The 15,686-nt window shown below is 50.7% G+C and overlaps 1 protein-coding gene and 1 non-coding gene across 6 annotated transcripts in view; both read right to left on the reverse strand.

The window, feature by feature from the left end:
• The window catches only part of LOC133754351 (katanin-interacting protein-like), a 113,792-nt gene that overhangs the window by 66,627 nt on the left and 31,479 nt on the right, over positions 1-15,686 (reverse strand). The gene's annotated exons all lie outside the window — the stretch shown is intronic.
• On the reverse strand, positions 14,250-14,355 carry LOC133754354 (U6 spliceosomal RNA). Its single transcript, XR_009865223.1, has one exon. It is a non-coding gene; the product is annotated as a U6 spliceosomal RNA (small nuclear RNA).

Genomic DNA, 15,686 nt, shown 5'->3' on the forward strand with positions numbered 1-15,686 from the left:
GCAGTGCCGCCACTGATGCTGAGGGCCCTTACAGCCCCCAAGGGGAGCAGCCATGGGCTGGCACCATGTGGACGTTTGGAGTTCAGGCCTTTGCAGCACAGTGACACACTGCTTCTTCTCTTCTAGTACCCAGCCCAGGCAGGGTCCTGCCTTGCCTCAGCTGAGTTCCCAACGTATTTCCAGACCTCCCTCTGCTCAGCACTTGTCCAGGGCACACAGACATGGCCTTAGGCACTGAGCTGAGTGCAGCCCCAGGTGACTCATCACACCCCACCTGCCGGAGCACGGATGGCACCTGGTGGCTCACAGCTGGGCCCCTTCCCAGGTGGAAACCCGTCATGCCCAGGGTTATCCCTGCCGTGGGATACTGCCTGGTGCCAAGGTTACAAAGACCCCAGCTCCTTGCCTCAGCTGGGGATATCTGGGAAGAACCAGCCATCCCCTCCAGCACCTGTGGCATCCCTTCACTCTCTACAGGTGTCATTCTCAAGAGCCCTCCCCAGGAAACCCATAGGCACAGCTCCTGCAGAACCTGAGACAGCGCATCTTTCCTCCCTGACCACGAGCTCCCAGGACAGGGCTGAGACTTGCTGCGTGTGAACTGGACAGATCGTCGTGACTCAGCGAGGATTTGCTACACAGTCCTGAATTCAGAGAGGCCAGACTCAAGTCTCAAAAACACCATGAATTCCTCAGGTCACAGCCCCGGGTTTTAATTCTGAGCTATGGTCACCGTAGAGGGGTGGGACACAGGGCCCTCAATCACCGGGTCTTCCTTTGCCAGCTGAGCAGCCGAGGGGGTGGTCAGGATGCTGAGGCCCCTTTAGAAATGGCACCTGGAAGAGGAGTCCACTGATGCCAAAGGCTCTCAGCCTGCGGACCCTGGCCTGGCAGGAGGAATGGAAAATGGCACTTGCACTGTCATAGCGGGGATGACGGGAGTGGGCGTTGGCTGCACAGTTAAGATGCCGTGTAGCATGGATCCCTGCATCTCATTCTGGAGGGCCAGGGTTCAAGTCCCAGCTCTGCTTCCAATGCCACTTTCCTGCTGCTGTGCACCCTCGGGGCCAGCAGGTGAAGCAGGTGCTGGCTCAGCCACGTGGGCCCTGCTACCCAGCGAGGAGAGCCGGACAGAAGGCCCAGTGCTTGGCCATTCAGGGAGTGAACCAGTGGATGACAGCTCTCTCCTCTATCTCTCACTTCCCTTTTCTTTCTTCCTCTCTCTCTGACTTTATAAATAAACAAATAAAATGAATTACAAAACCACAGGATGACGCATAGCAGCACTATTCACAACAGCCACAAAGGTGCAAGGGCCCCAGCTGTCGGTCAGCAGGTGACTGGGTGAACAGGCTGTGGTACGCCCATTCAGTGGACTCTTACTTGCTCACTGTCTTGCTCTGTTTTCTGTTGCCATAACAAAACACCTGAGGCTAGGTCATGTGCAAAGGAAACAGGCTGATTCTGGCTCATGGCTCTGGAGGGCCGAGAGCATGGCATGTGCTTGGCTTCTGGTCAGAGCCTCGGGGCGGAGGGCAGAAGAGCAAGCAGGCGTGTGTGGGAGAGAAGAGAGAGCGCCTGGCAGGACCGGAAGGCAAGGAAGCCACACTCGCTCTGCTAACAACCGGCTCTCATGGGAACTGCATTAACCCCTTCCTGGGGGCAGCTCGCTCATGATCCAGATGCCTCTTAGGCCCTCAGTCTCTCAGCACCACACAGACGCTGGGAACCAACCACATCCAGTGCACAGCAGTCACAGGGAGCGGGAGAGCACTGCTATCAGCCACAGCACGGGGGGAATGGAAGGCGTTATGCTGAGAAAGAAGTGGGACCCAGAAGGTCACATATTTATGATCGCATTTCTACAAAATGTCCACAACAAGCAAATCCATAGAGATAGAGAGGAGATCACTGGTCACCAGGGATGGGGAAGGCAGGCATTGGGACTGACAGCTGATAGGTACAGGATTTCCGTGTGAAGTGACGAGAACATTCTGGAAGCAGATGGTGGCGACGGCTGAACAACATTGTGAATATACTAAATATTGTACATTTTAAAGTAAATTTTGTGTTATGTGAACTGTATCTCAAAAAAATGTGCAAAAGTAATGGGATGATAATTAGAAACCTCCACTATATAAATATAAAATGGTTTTTGGCACATAATGTATGATTTTTTTTTAAAAAAAAAAGGTTTATTTACTTATTTGAAAGGCAGAGTTACAGAGAGGCAGAGGCAGAGAGAGAGAGAGAGGTCTTCCATCTGCTGGTTCACTCCCTAGATGGCTGCAACAGCTGGAGCTGCGCCGATCCAAAGCCAGGAGCCAGGAGCTTCTTCTGGGTCTCCCACACAGGTGCAGGGGCCCAAGGACCCGGGCCATCTTCCACTGCTTTCCCAGGCCATAACAGAGAACTGGATCGAAAGTGGAACAGCCGCAACTCGAACTGGAGCCCATATGGGATGGGATGCTGGCACTGCAGGCAGCAGCTTCACCCACTATGTCACAGCACTGGCCCCTAATGTATGGCTGCTAAATGTTAACGACTAGACTGGAAACACTGAAATGTTTCTAGGGGCAGGTGCCCAGCCTCGTGGTTTAGGCACTGGTTAATAAGCTCACGTTCCACATAGGAGCACCTGGGTTTGATTCCCAGCTCCAGGTCCTGATTCCAATTTCCTGCTGGTGCAGACCCTGGGAGTCAACAGGTGATGGCACCAAGTACCTGAGTCCCTGCTACCCATGGAGGAGACCAGGACTGCATTCCCAGCTCCCAGTTTCAGCCTAGCCCAGCCCTGGCTGTTGTGGGCATGTAGGGGAGTGAATCAGTGGATAGGGGCTCTAGGCTCTGTCACTGTCTCTCTGCCACTTAAATAAAGCAAGCAAGGGTATTTTAATATTTCTAATTATGGCGAATGCTAAACTCACAGGTGATCCCAGACCAGCTCCCTCAGCTAACCCTGCAAGCAGTTTTCACCACAAAGCCAACACCCACCTGAAATTCACGCAAAGAAAAAAAAATGACATCTCTCTCTTTTTTTTAAGGATGTAACTTCCCTTTCTCTGTGTAGGAAGTGGCTGAGCTAAACTGTTTCTGGGGAGAGCAGCTGGTTGTAGGATTTGGCCTGGCTCCGGGAGAGGGGTTGCAATCACACCCTCAGAACAGGCACCAGGCGGTGACAATCACCACTTCACTAGTGCACCAGCCCTTGAAGGTGTCATCGCGGATGGCAGGCAAGGAACGGTACCAGGTGGTGGCACGAGGCAGGATCCAGGACACCAAGGCAGAGTAAGGGGCCCGGTGACAGAAGGCTTGGTCTACTCTGAGGAAAACAGAGTCTGACAACGTCTCTGCCAGTGTTTGTCAAAAGGGGATGACTTGAAGCTGGTGAGGCGGGGAAGAAGGCCAGGCATGCAGGCTGTGCTGCTGTTTTTAGGAGGGAAGCAAAGGACTGGGAGAGTCTCCTTAGCTAGCGTGGTGGCCTGTGTCCTCTCCAAACACATGTTCTTTATTTTCTGTTCAGTTTTACTTATTTTTATTTTTTTAAAAAAGATTTATTTATTTGAAAGGCAGAGTTACAGAGACAGTGAGTGCACGCTTCCAACTGCTGGTTTACTTCCCAAATGGCTACAACAGGGCTGGGCCAGGCTAAGCCAGGAGCCAGGAGCTTCTTCCAGGTCTCCCACACGGGTGCAGGGTCCAAGCACTTGGGCCATCTTCTGCTGCTTTCCCAGGTGCATTAGCAGGGATCTGGATAGGAAGTGGAGCAGCTAGGACTCCAATCAGCGTGCATATGGGATGCCAGCACTGCAGGCCATGCATGGCTCAATCTGCTGTGCCACAATGCCAGTCCTTTATTTTCATTTTACTTGAAAGGCACACAGAGAGACAGAAAGCGCTCTATTATCCACCTGTTCACTCCCCCAAAGGTACATAACAGTCAGGGCTAGGCCAGGCCAAAGCCAGAAGCCAGGAACTCAATCCAGCTCTCCCACGTGGGTGGCAGGGATCCAATGACTAGAGCCATCACCTGTGCCCTCTCAGGGTCCACATTAGCAGGAAGCTGGAATCAGTACAAAGCTGGGACTTGAATACAGGCCCTGTGATATGAGATGTGAGTTTCCCAAGTTGGGTCTTTACCACCGTGCCAAATGCCCACTGCCAAACACAGGTCCCCAAGAGTGGAAGAGCAGCCCACACATTCCACGTGCTCTCAGCTTCCTGCTCACTCCTTCCAGCCCACAGCCACTGTGTTCTGCTCAGAGCTTGGTGGCTTCCTTCACTGAGAACCTGCCCGTGCCTGGGCAAGTAAGTTAACAAAGGTGCTCAGGGGAGCCATGATGCAGTCTCCCCTAAAACAAGACAAAACTAAACCAAACCCTGCAAAGCTTCAACCTACTCAGCCACGGCCATGCCGCTCTTTGCAATCCAACCTAAGGAAAGAGTTACACTGGTGCCTGGCCAAGAATGTGCCAAATGCCAGCTGGAAATAAGCCCCAAGTCCTCCAAGTGGGGAACAGCTCTGTGACCCACAGTCTGTGCAACCAGAGAATATTGTGCAATAGGTTCTTTTAAAAGGGCTAGATAACAACAAGGACAAATCTTCAAGACACACAGTCTAAGAAGAATAGGCCAGTTCCAAGTTCCAGGAGCATACTGCCAAACAACACATTCAATGTGATGACAAAGTAAGAAAATGCACATTAAATATATATATATATATATATATATATATATATATGAGAATTTCAAAAAGTTTGTGGAAAATAGAATTAAAAGATGCTTATTTTGGTGCAAAATTTTTTCATAGCATACATTTTCCATGAACTTTTGGAAGACTCCCTTGTATATTTTATGGGTATACTCAGGTATATAAATGCACAGAGAAAGTTCTGGGAGGATCCATGCCAAGTTTATGGCAACAGTTCCTCCAGGAAGGGATCAGGAAGGGATGGGAATTGGCAGAGGGATTTTAGCTTTATGCAGAAGGCTACAAAGAACGTCTCAGAGGAAGGTGCTTTCTGGTATCACGTGTGTAATAACTTCAGCCCCTCCCATGTCTCTCCTCCAAAAGGGAAAAAAATCAGTGGCTCCACATTCCAGACAATCTCGGCTCAACACGCTTTCCCCTGAATCCAGTTCCTTATCCATCACCCACTCAAGGGCTTTGTGGGTTTTACTCCAAATTCCTGACATCCCCTCCAACCTGCCCTCAATCCTTGGCATCTCACGACACCAGAAATCTGTCACCGCTCAGACACCAAGCTCAGCACCTTCTTAATTCCTTTGTTCTCTCCCACCCAACAAGCCCCGGCCCCGCCCCTTTTCAACACCTCACCTGCTTCCCCCCCCCCAGAACAAGCCCCCATCACCCCTCCCAGGTTGTGCAATGTCTGCCTTGAACCCCTCCCTCCGCCCCGTCCGTTCCCCCACACAGCGGGGAGCACAGCTCCCAGCTCTCACAGAGCAGAAGCCCAAGCCCTGACAGACGGCCACGAGGCCCTCCACGGCCTGCCCTTGAGCCCTCTGTCCCTAGTCCTCTCTGCTTTAGCCACACAGATGCCGAGGGCCCCAGGGCTTTGGCGCTTGCTGTTGACTCTGCCAACACACTCTTTTCCCAGAGATCTGCACGGCTGCTCTCATCTGCCTACCGTCTCTGCTCAGGTTTGCAGTGAGGCCTTCCTGAAGACCCGTGGGCTTTCTGGATACCTCACATTTAGTCCATGAAGGTGTGGCTTCGTTTTGTCTGCTGTTCATGGGGAATGTCCAGGCGTGGGCAAAGTGCCTGGCACCTGGCAGCTGCCGAGTGGATGAGCAGAGCCTGCTTCATAGGGCCCAGAGGAATGCTGGCAGCTTCAGTGACCCGTTTGCTCCAAACGTGCTGGATTCCACCACAGTGAACTACCCAGGGGTCCCGTGAACTCCCACATAGGCTCATGTAACCACCTCTCTTCTCTTTTGTGTAAAGATATGCTTATTTGAAAGGAGAGAGAGGGAGAGGGAGAGAGGGAGAGAGGGAGAGAGGGAGAGAGGGAGAGAGGGAGAGAGGGAGAGAGAGAGAGATCTGCATCTGCCATAACGGGCAGGATTGGGCCAGGCCAAAGACAGGAACAAGGAGGCAGGTCTCCCCCTTGGGTGCTGGGATCCAAGTACTGGGTCTATCTTGTGCTGCTTTCCCAGTCACGTTAGCAGGGAGCTGGATTGAAAACAGAGCAGGCAGGACTCGAACCAGTGCCCATAGGGATGCTGGTGTTGCAGGTGGTAGCCTAATCCATTGTGTCACAATGCCATCCCCACCCACCACCCCACTTCTTATCCATCATTCTGAACCTTACCCCAAGGCTCCAGACCAGCAAGCTTCAATGTCACTTCCTCCTGACCTTCTGGCCACTCCACTTCCCACCCCTTGTCCTGTGGGCTGAGTTAAAGATGTTCTCTTTGGAGTAGGCGTTTGGTGCAATGTTTAACAAGATGCTTGGGGTGCTTGCATCCCATTTCAGAGTACCTGGGTTGGAGTCTGAGCCAACTTCCTGCTAACGTCCAGCCTGGCAGGCAGCAGGTGATGACTGAATATGTGGGTCCCTGCCACCAGTGTGAGAGACCAGGACTGTGTTCCCAGCTCCCAGCTTTGGCCTGGCCCAGCCCTGGCTGTTGAGGCAGTTAGAAAGGGAACCATTTGCTACCTTTCAAATCAATGAAATAAATAAGTTTTAAAGTGTAAGTCTTTGTCCTCTAGCCTCCCATGCTTTCCGTTGTGTTGTTGCGCAGTTGTTAAAATGCTACTATTTACAGAGTCCATTGCTCTGTGCTGAGTCATCAATTCTGCTGAGTGGCTTGCAGGCATTATTTCATTAAATCATTGCAACAACTGCCAAAGTAGCCATTATTATCGCCATATCACAGTTAAGGAAACCAAGGCACAGAGCGTCATCTGATGACAGGTGACAGAGCTAGTGTCTGAACCAAGCCCTGATGGACTCGAGTCTGTGCTGGTAAATTTTAGTATCAATACCTCCATGAAATTGGCTCTGAGCCCTTGGCCAGGCTGAGGTGAGCCAAGCCACCAAAGAAATAAGCAAACCAGCCAACCAACCAACCAACCACGGATCGCAGAGCCCTGATCCAGAACTGAACCATGGTGATGACACAGGGTGGCTCCCTGGCTTGAGTCACTGGCCAGCCCTCAGTGACACAAGACTTATTTATTTGAAAGCAGAACAACAGAGAGAGGGAAAGGCAGACACAGAGAGGGAGAGAGACAGAGAGAGAGAGGAAGAGATAGACAGATCTTCCATCTCCTAGTTCACTCCCCAAATGCCTGCAACAGCCAGGCCTGGGGCCCAGGTCAAAACAAGAGCCAGGAACTGTCCAGGTCTCTCGCATAGATGACAGGGGCCCAAGTACCTGGGCCATCATCTGCTGCTTTCCAGCACATTGGTAGGAAGCTGGATTGGAAGCAGAGGAGCCAGGACTTGAACTGGCTCTCTGATATGGGATGCCAGCACTGCAAGCGGTGGCTTAACCTGCTGTGCCACAATGCCAGCCTTGACTTGTTTTTTGCTTTAAAAAAAAAAATTATTCATTTATTTGAGAGGCAGAGTTACAGAGAGAGGGACAGACAGAGAGAAAGGTCTTCCATCCACTGGTCCACCCCCAAAACAGCCGCAATGGCTGGAGGTGAGCCGATCCGAAGCCAGGAGCCAGGAGCTTCTTCTGGGTCTTCCACATGACAGCAGGGGCTTAAGCACTTGGGCCATCCTCCACTGCTTTCCCAGGCCATAAACAGAGAGCTGGATTGGAAGAGAAGCAGCCAGGACATGAACCGGTGCCCATATGAGATGCCAGCGCCACAGGTGGAGGCTTAGCGTAGGACGCCACAGTGCTGCCCCCTTCACTTGTTCTTAACACCCAGATGCTTCCTCACTCTGGGCTCCTGTGACACATCCCCTCTTCAGGGCCCTGTGATGCAGTAATTTAGTTCCCTTTCTGCTAAACTAGATGGAGTTTATTATTATTTTTTTTTTAACCAAGTCCTAAGTAATACAAATCCCTTGCAGAGTGGCTCTAAGAAATAAGAAAGCAATGTATGAAAAACACTTCCCTCAGTGTCTGGCCTTGGTAAATAACAACCAATACACGGTCTCTAATATTATTATGATAAGCAAGCCACAAGGACACGCTATTACAGGAACGGGACAGATGAATCACTTCGCCCGGGCATCTAAATTAGTCCTCCCTGGAAAGGGGGGCGGGGCATACCAAGGGGCCCTGTCCTTGGTCCTACACCACTGTAATTTTATCAATGGCTGGGTCTGGCTGTGGAAGGTTGTTTATTAAGTCTGTGGATGATATTCAGATGAGAAACACATGGGAAAAACTGGGTGACGGAATCTGAGTTCAGATCAACTTCTACAGGCTGGAGATGGAGTGAGAACAGCTTGGTAAAATGTGTCACTGCCAAGATAAAGGTTCCATACAAGGGGAGCTGCTGGGAGGGGTGGGTAGCATGGGAAAGGTTCATGACACGCAAGATGGTTTTTCCAGTTCCTGGGCTTGCTCAGTATGAGCCAACAGGCTGGTGTGGCTGCCAGAAACTCCTACCAACACAACTACTTGCTCACACTGAGAGAGAGGAAGGGCACAGACATGCTTGAGCACCTACTGTGTGCCAGGCCCTGCACTGAACACCTGACAGCCACTGTTCCGGACGATCCACTTGCTAGCCCTGTGATGTGGGCGTTATCACCGTCCTCCCCACTTGACAGGTGAGGCTGGCGAGGCTCAGGGAGGTGAGGAGACCTGACCGAGGGAGCACAGACTGCGAACTCGGTGCTCATTAGGATGTGCCCTTCATCCCTGCATTCTGCGCTCAGCGGTTCACAGCTGGAATATTCTGTTTGGTCCTGAGACAGTGTACTTTTGGAGATGGATGAACTTGTCCAGATGAAGGTGACCGGGAAGGTGAAAACTCTATCAAGAAGTCCCCTTGCGACCAAGCTGAGCTGGGAAGACCCAGAGCAAGGACACCCCTCAGCCTCTCCTACCCGAGTGCCCAGAAATGACACCACTTAACATCTATGACAGCACGGAAAATACAGTGGTGTCACCAGCTGGTGAAAACTGCTGAAGAAGCCCTGGGAAATGGCCGGCAGACAGGACTGGACTAATGAAAAGAAACACAGGCCGAAGCAGAAGCCAGGCAGGACTGCTACAAAGGCAGGAGGGAGACAGCACATTCCCCAGGGAGACAAGGTCCAGCCTGAAGGTCAAAGAGATTCGTTGGAAACTCATGGGCATACCAGCAGGAAGCTCTTTAAGGTCCATCCAGCCCTTGCAGCTCTGACTGTGGTGCTGTGAGACAGAAAGGCAGGACGTGGCCAGGGGAAAAGGAAGACAGCAAGCTCCAAAGATGGACGGCTGGCATCACCCTTCTTTACCTAGTTCTGTCCTCTGCACACAATCCATCCACAGACAAGGAAACAGGAAGTCACAGTACACACAAGAGCTCCAGGTGGTCCAGGGTTACCAACACCATGGAAGACAGGGCCCAATTTAACAAATACAGGTTGAACAGCCTTAACCAGAAATCCCAAATCTAAAGTGTTCCAGAAGCTGAAACTCTTTAAGCATCACATGGGCACCGAAGATATTTAGATTTGGAGGCCAGCGCCGCGGCTCACTAGGCTAATCTTCCGCCTTGCGGCGCCGGCACACCGGGTTCTAGTCCCAGTTGGGGAGCCGGATTCTGTCCCGGTTGCCCCTCTTCCAGGCCAGCTCTCTGCTGTGGCCAGGGAGTGCAGTGGAGGATGGCCCAAGTGCTTGGGCCCTGCACCCCACGGGAGACCAGGAGAAGCACCTGGCTCCTGCCATCGGATCAGCGCGGTGCGCCGGCCGCAGCGCGCCTACCGCAGTGGCCATTGGAGGGTGAACCAACGGCAAAAAGGAAGACCTTTCTCTCTGTCTCCCTCTACTGTCCACTCTGCCTGTCAAAAATTAAAAATAAATAAATAAATAAAAATTAAAAAAAAAAAAGATATTTAGATTTGGGAGCCAGTGTAAAGCCACCACCTGTAACACTGGCACCCCATATTAGAGAACTGATTCAAGTCCCAGCTGCTCTACTTCCAATCCAGCTCCTTGCTAATGTGCCTGGGAAAGCAAGAGAAGATGGTCCAAGCTCCTGTCACCCACGTGGGATATCCAGATGGAGCCACAGGCTCCTGGATTTGACCTGGCAAATGAACCAGCAGGTGAAGATATCTCTCTCTCTCTCTCTCTCTCTCTCTCTCCCTCCCTCTCCTTTTTACTCTGTTGTGGCCATTCAGGAGTGAACCAGAAGGTATAAGATCTCTCTCTCCCTCTCTGTCACCTCTTCTCTCTATATAACTCTGCCTTTCAAATAAATAAATAAGTCTTTATAAAACAAGGCTTTTAATTTGGCAAACACTTACAAGGTATCCACCATTTGTTACAATACTAAAAAATAAATAAATAAAAATAAAACAAGGCTTTTAGATAAGATACACTTAAACAGTAAAGTGTATGCAAATATTCCAAAATCAAAAATCCTTGAAATCTGAAACGCTTCTGGACCCAAGCAATTGGGATATAGGATATTCAACCTGTATAAAAACTAACAACCACACAACAGGTGACAATGCAAGTGGAGGCATTTAAAACAATCACGTATGATCAAATGGATGGGAGAAGACATCGTGACCACGAAGCAGGAGGAGCCCACTACAGAAAAGGATGAATTAGAAATCACAAATAAGAGCTGGCGCCGTGGCTCACTAGGCTAATCCTCCGCCTTGTGGCGCCGGCACACCGGGTTCTAGTCCCGGTTGGGGAGCCGGATTCTGTCCCGGTTGCCCCTCTTCCAGGCCAGCTCTCTGCTGTGGCCAGGGAGTGCAGTGGAGGATGGCCCAAGTGCTTGGGCCCTGCACCCCATGGGAGACCAGGAGAAGCACCTGGCTCCTGCCATCGGATCAGCGCGGTGCGCTGGCCATAGCGCGCCAGCCGCGGCGGCCATTGAGGGTGAACCAACGGCAAAGGAAGACCTTTCTCTCTGTCTCTCTCTCTCACTGTCCACTCTGCCTGTCAAAAAAAAGAAAAAAGAAATCACAAATAAAAGATTTAATCATTATAACAAAACAAAACAAAAAAAGCAAAAGACACTGAATAGAAACAGATAGAGAGAAAATCGGTGCTCTGGAAGACAAGGTGGAGGCATTTACCCAAAATGCAGGAGTAAACGCAAAGAGGACTGACAAAAAGTGGGAACGATGTCCATATTCACTATGGGCAAGGTTTAGATAATAGGCTTTCTCGAATATTTTTGGTAGAGATGTAAATTGCTTTCCTCATGAGGCTATTTCCAGGTTTCTTGCAGTAGGAGCCCAACCAACCCCTATTTTTAAGGCAAGGGTCAGCAAATGATGGTTACAGGCCAAATCTGGCCAGCTGCCTCCTTTTGTAATAAAGTGTTAGTGGGACACAGCCATGCCCACTCATTCACATAGTGTCTCTGGCTGCTTTCACGCTCAGTGGTGGAGCTGAGTGCCTGTGAGATACAGTGGGTACCTCGCAAATGTTCAACTATTTACTATCTGGTCCTTTACAGACAAACCTTGCTGACCCTTGGTTTAGGCCATTATTGGTTGGGTTTTCTGATACTTGGACTCCTAACTGAAACAATGAATGGAGATGCAAGACTAGAGAAACCTCTAAAAGGATGAACATCTAGTTGGTAACAAAGGTTATTTCTATGGAGAGGAAGGAGACTGAGCAGAATTTGAAGGGGAGAGGTTATTTACATGTGCAAATGTGAAAACCTAATAATGACAATGAACTTGAATTAATTTGCAATTTAATGTTTCTAAGAACTGCAGGTCTAAGAAGAAACTGCTGATGCATTTAAAAATGTGAATGAATCTCAAGATATGTTTAGCAAAAGAAAGACACAAAAAGTACTTACTCTGTGATTCCATTTATAGCAACCTGAGTCAAGATAGTGGTTACTGGGGCTGGCGCTGTGGCAAAGCAGGTGAAGCACCGCCTGCAGTGCCAGCATCCCATGTGGGCGCCAGTTCAAGTCTTGGCTGCTGCAATTCTGATCCAGCTCTCTGCTATGGCCTGGGAAAGAAGTGGAGATGGCCCAAGTCCTTGGGCCCCTGCACCCACATGGGAGACTTGGAAGAAGCTCCTGGCTCCTGGCTTTGGGTTGGTCCAGCTCCAGTCGTTGTGGCCTTTTAGGGAGTGAATCAGCAGATGTAAGACCTCTCTCTCTCTCTCTTTCTGCCTCTGCCTCTCTGTCACTCTGCCTTTCAAATAAATAAGTAAATCTTAAAAATAAAACATAGTGGTTATCTTTGAAGAGGTATATTAACTGGGAGAGACATACAGAAGGCCCCTGAGGTGCAAGAAATATTCTAGGGACTGGCACTGTGGCATAGTGGGTAAAGCCACTGCTTGCAGTGCCAGCATCCCATAAGGGCGCCGATTCAAGTCTTGGCTGCTCCACTTCTGATCCAGCTCTCTGCTATGGCCTGGGAAAGCAGTAGAAGATGGCCTAACCCCTTGGCCCCCTGCACTCACATGGGAGACCTGGAAGATGCTTCTGGCTTCTGGCTTTGGATTGACACAGCTCTGGCAGTTGTGGCCATCTGGAGAGTGAACCAGCAGATGGAAGACCTCTCTTTCTCTGCCTCTGCCTCTCTGTAACTCTGCCTTTCAAATAAAATAAATACATCTTTTTTTAAAAAAAGAAATATTCTATTTTTTATGTGGACAGTGCTAACACAGAGGTACTTATCTATAAAAATCCTAGAAGTATATGCTTAGGATTGTCCATTTTATTGTACATAAATTATATATCAATAAATTAATAAATTAAAAATAACACTGGAAAGTAAGCAAACATAGGCCGCCTAACCCAGACCCCAGTCCTGTCCTGGCCCACTCTGCCGTTCTACCTCTTATGTACCCAGTCACCTCCCAGAGCAAAAACAAAGCATGGGTGGCCCAAAGGATACTTATTTTAAGATTTAGCTATTTTTATTTATTTGAAAAGCCAGGAGGCAGAAACAGAGACAGAAAGAAAGATCTTCCATCTACTGCTTCAGTCCCCACATGCCCATGACAGCCAGGGCTGGGCCAGGCCAGAGCCAGGAGCCAAAAACTCAACCTGGGTCTCCTGTGTTCGTGGCAGGGTCCTAAGTACTTGAACCAACACACGTGCCGCCTCCCAGGGTGCTCATTAGCAGGAAGCTGGAATTAAAAGCAGGACTGGGACTCAAACTGGCACTCGGATATGGGGTGTGGGCATCCCAAGAGGCATCTTAAGTGCTGCGCCAAATGCCCATCTGTACCCCCCACTTCCCAGAAAATTTTCTGAGTTGTTTTTATATATTAAAAAAGAAAAAAAGTTGAAGCAGTTATCCTAGTAAAAGCAGCCCAGAACTTTGCTAAACCTCACTACCCTTACTTCATGGGTTTTGTTTGAATTATTCAGTGCAGGTGGGGAGGTGGTATTCAGTCTCTTTAGTTCGGATCCAGGTCTTGTTAACTGCACTGAGTTGGGGGCGGTGAGCATCAGACCGTGCCCGATTCCATTATCCCTGCCTGCCTAGTCACCTGTCCAAGCCTGAAGTCCTAGGCGTGAGATCCTCCTGTCTGGTTAGGAGCCTCGGCAGGCTCCTGGCAAGAGGACAGCCAGCCAGCGTCCCAAGCAGGGCTAGGCTTCCTACCTTTAACTCCCTCCTCTTCCGCGCAGGGTCCTCACACACCTCGGGGAGGAAGCACTGCCCTGCGCCATTGTACAGACACAGTAACTAGAGCACGTATTGGGCACGGCAGACAAAATGCCACTTGGGATGCTCTCACCCCATAATGGAACACCTGGGGTCGAGTCGGGGCTCTTCTCCCCCAATTCCAGCTTCCTGCTAATGCACACCATGGGAGGCAGCAGGTGATGATGGCTCAAAGGCTTGGACCCCTGCCACCCACATGGGAGACCCAGACTGAGTTCTGGGCTCCTGGCTTTTTTTTTTTTTAAGCATTTTACTGAAATGCAGTATACATACTGAAGACATGCATGGAAGTATACAGATGAGTTTTTTGTTCCCTGTTCACACTCATAACCAACACCCAAATTAGAAACAAAATATTACTAGTACCCCTAGAGTCCTCGCTATTTCCCCCTCTTCATTCCTTTTCTTTTTTTGTGGGAAAGAAGAGTATATTGTCAGAAAAATATGGACTGCTTCATGAGATTGCATGTCATCCTTGCACAGAGGCATGCTAATCCTCTCTGCATGGTTCCAATTTTAGTACATGGGCTACCAAAGCAAGCACTGGGGCTCCTGGTTTTTGGCCTGGCCCAGCCCTGGCTGTTGTGGGCATTGGGGAGTGAACTAGCAAACAGATCTTTTTCAAAAGTTTAAAAAAAAAATAAAAAAGCCTGAGCCCCAGGCTGGTTAAGGAACTTGCCTAAGGTTCTGCTGCCGCCCTCCAAAAGCGATCCACGCTCCTGCCATTTTGCCAGCATCCACGGAACCAGTTCTGCCTGGCGCTGGCTGTGTCAACCGAGGCAGGCACCTCCCTGCGCTGAGCCTAGATGGCCTCCCTTGCAAGATGCGGCTAACACTGCTTACCTCACCAGGGGACCACGAGGAGTGAGGGAGACAATGGACGTGAAAGCCATTTTTAACCACCAGCCATCTGGCAGGTGCACCGCTCCCACTGCGGAGCAGCCAGGACGCTGACAGCTGTTGCTTTTTGCCTACACACGATCCATCTTCCCTTCTCCTGGCAACGGGGCTCCTGATTGCTCCCTTGGGAGAGCACCCTTCGGTACCGTGCGCTTACTTCGAGACTGACCCCAGCCGCCCTTTCTCCCTGGGAGGCTGTGCAGCCAGACACTAACTAGTGCGTCTCAATTCGCAGGCTTGCCTCGACAGCTGCCCTGGCCCAGGAGCTCTCGTGCTGCAGCAGCTGTTGAGAGGATGATACCAATGACAGGAAGGAGAGGGGGAAAAGGGGCTTTCGATGTGCCAGGCACATTTTCTAAGCACCTCTGACACCCCAGTGAGGCGGGGGCTGGCACTATCCCTGTTCTGTATTTGAAGGGACTGAAGCTCAGTGGGAGGGATGCTTTGGGGGGAAGTGATGAGGGGGGACTCCTCCTTGGGCCATGCAGCTCGTCCCTCTACACTATCTGGCCTCTGTGGGGTAAGCCTGGGGCTGCTGGCAGTCACCATGCCGCCGACAAGGAACAGGCTGGGGGAGAAGAAGGCAGAGTCCAGAGGAACTGGGTCAGAGCACCTGGATCCAGCCACACCTGATGTTGTCCGTCCCTGCACTTTTCAGTTAGGTAAGGCCACAAATCTCCCCTTTCTGGTTGTAGCTGCTGCGAGGGAGGCTTCTGTCTACTGAGCAGAGTCTGAGAGTTGTGGCCTGTGACTCTCCGCAGAGTCAACACCATAGAACCACTGGCTCTCGTCAGAGAAGAGGAGGGCCATCGGGGTGGGGGGCGGCAGCCTGGACTGGAGGCCGCGTGCCATGGCACTGCTGTGGCCCTGGCCCTGCTCCCCCAGAGCCGCCCCACCCCACCCTGAGGGACGGTTCTCACAAGGCTGGTTGAACCTGCAGCAATCGCCTTCTCTTTGCACAGTTCTCTTTTCTAT

This window comes from Lepus europaeus, assembly GCF_033115175.1.
Source record: "Lepus europaeus isolate LE1 chromosome 21 unlocalized genomic scaffold, mLepTim1.pri SUPER_21_unloc_7, whole genome shotgun sequence".
In the NCBI taxonomy this organism is placed as follows: Eukaryota; Metazoa; Chordata; class Mammalia; order Lagomorpha; family Leporidae; genus Lepus; species Lepus europaeus.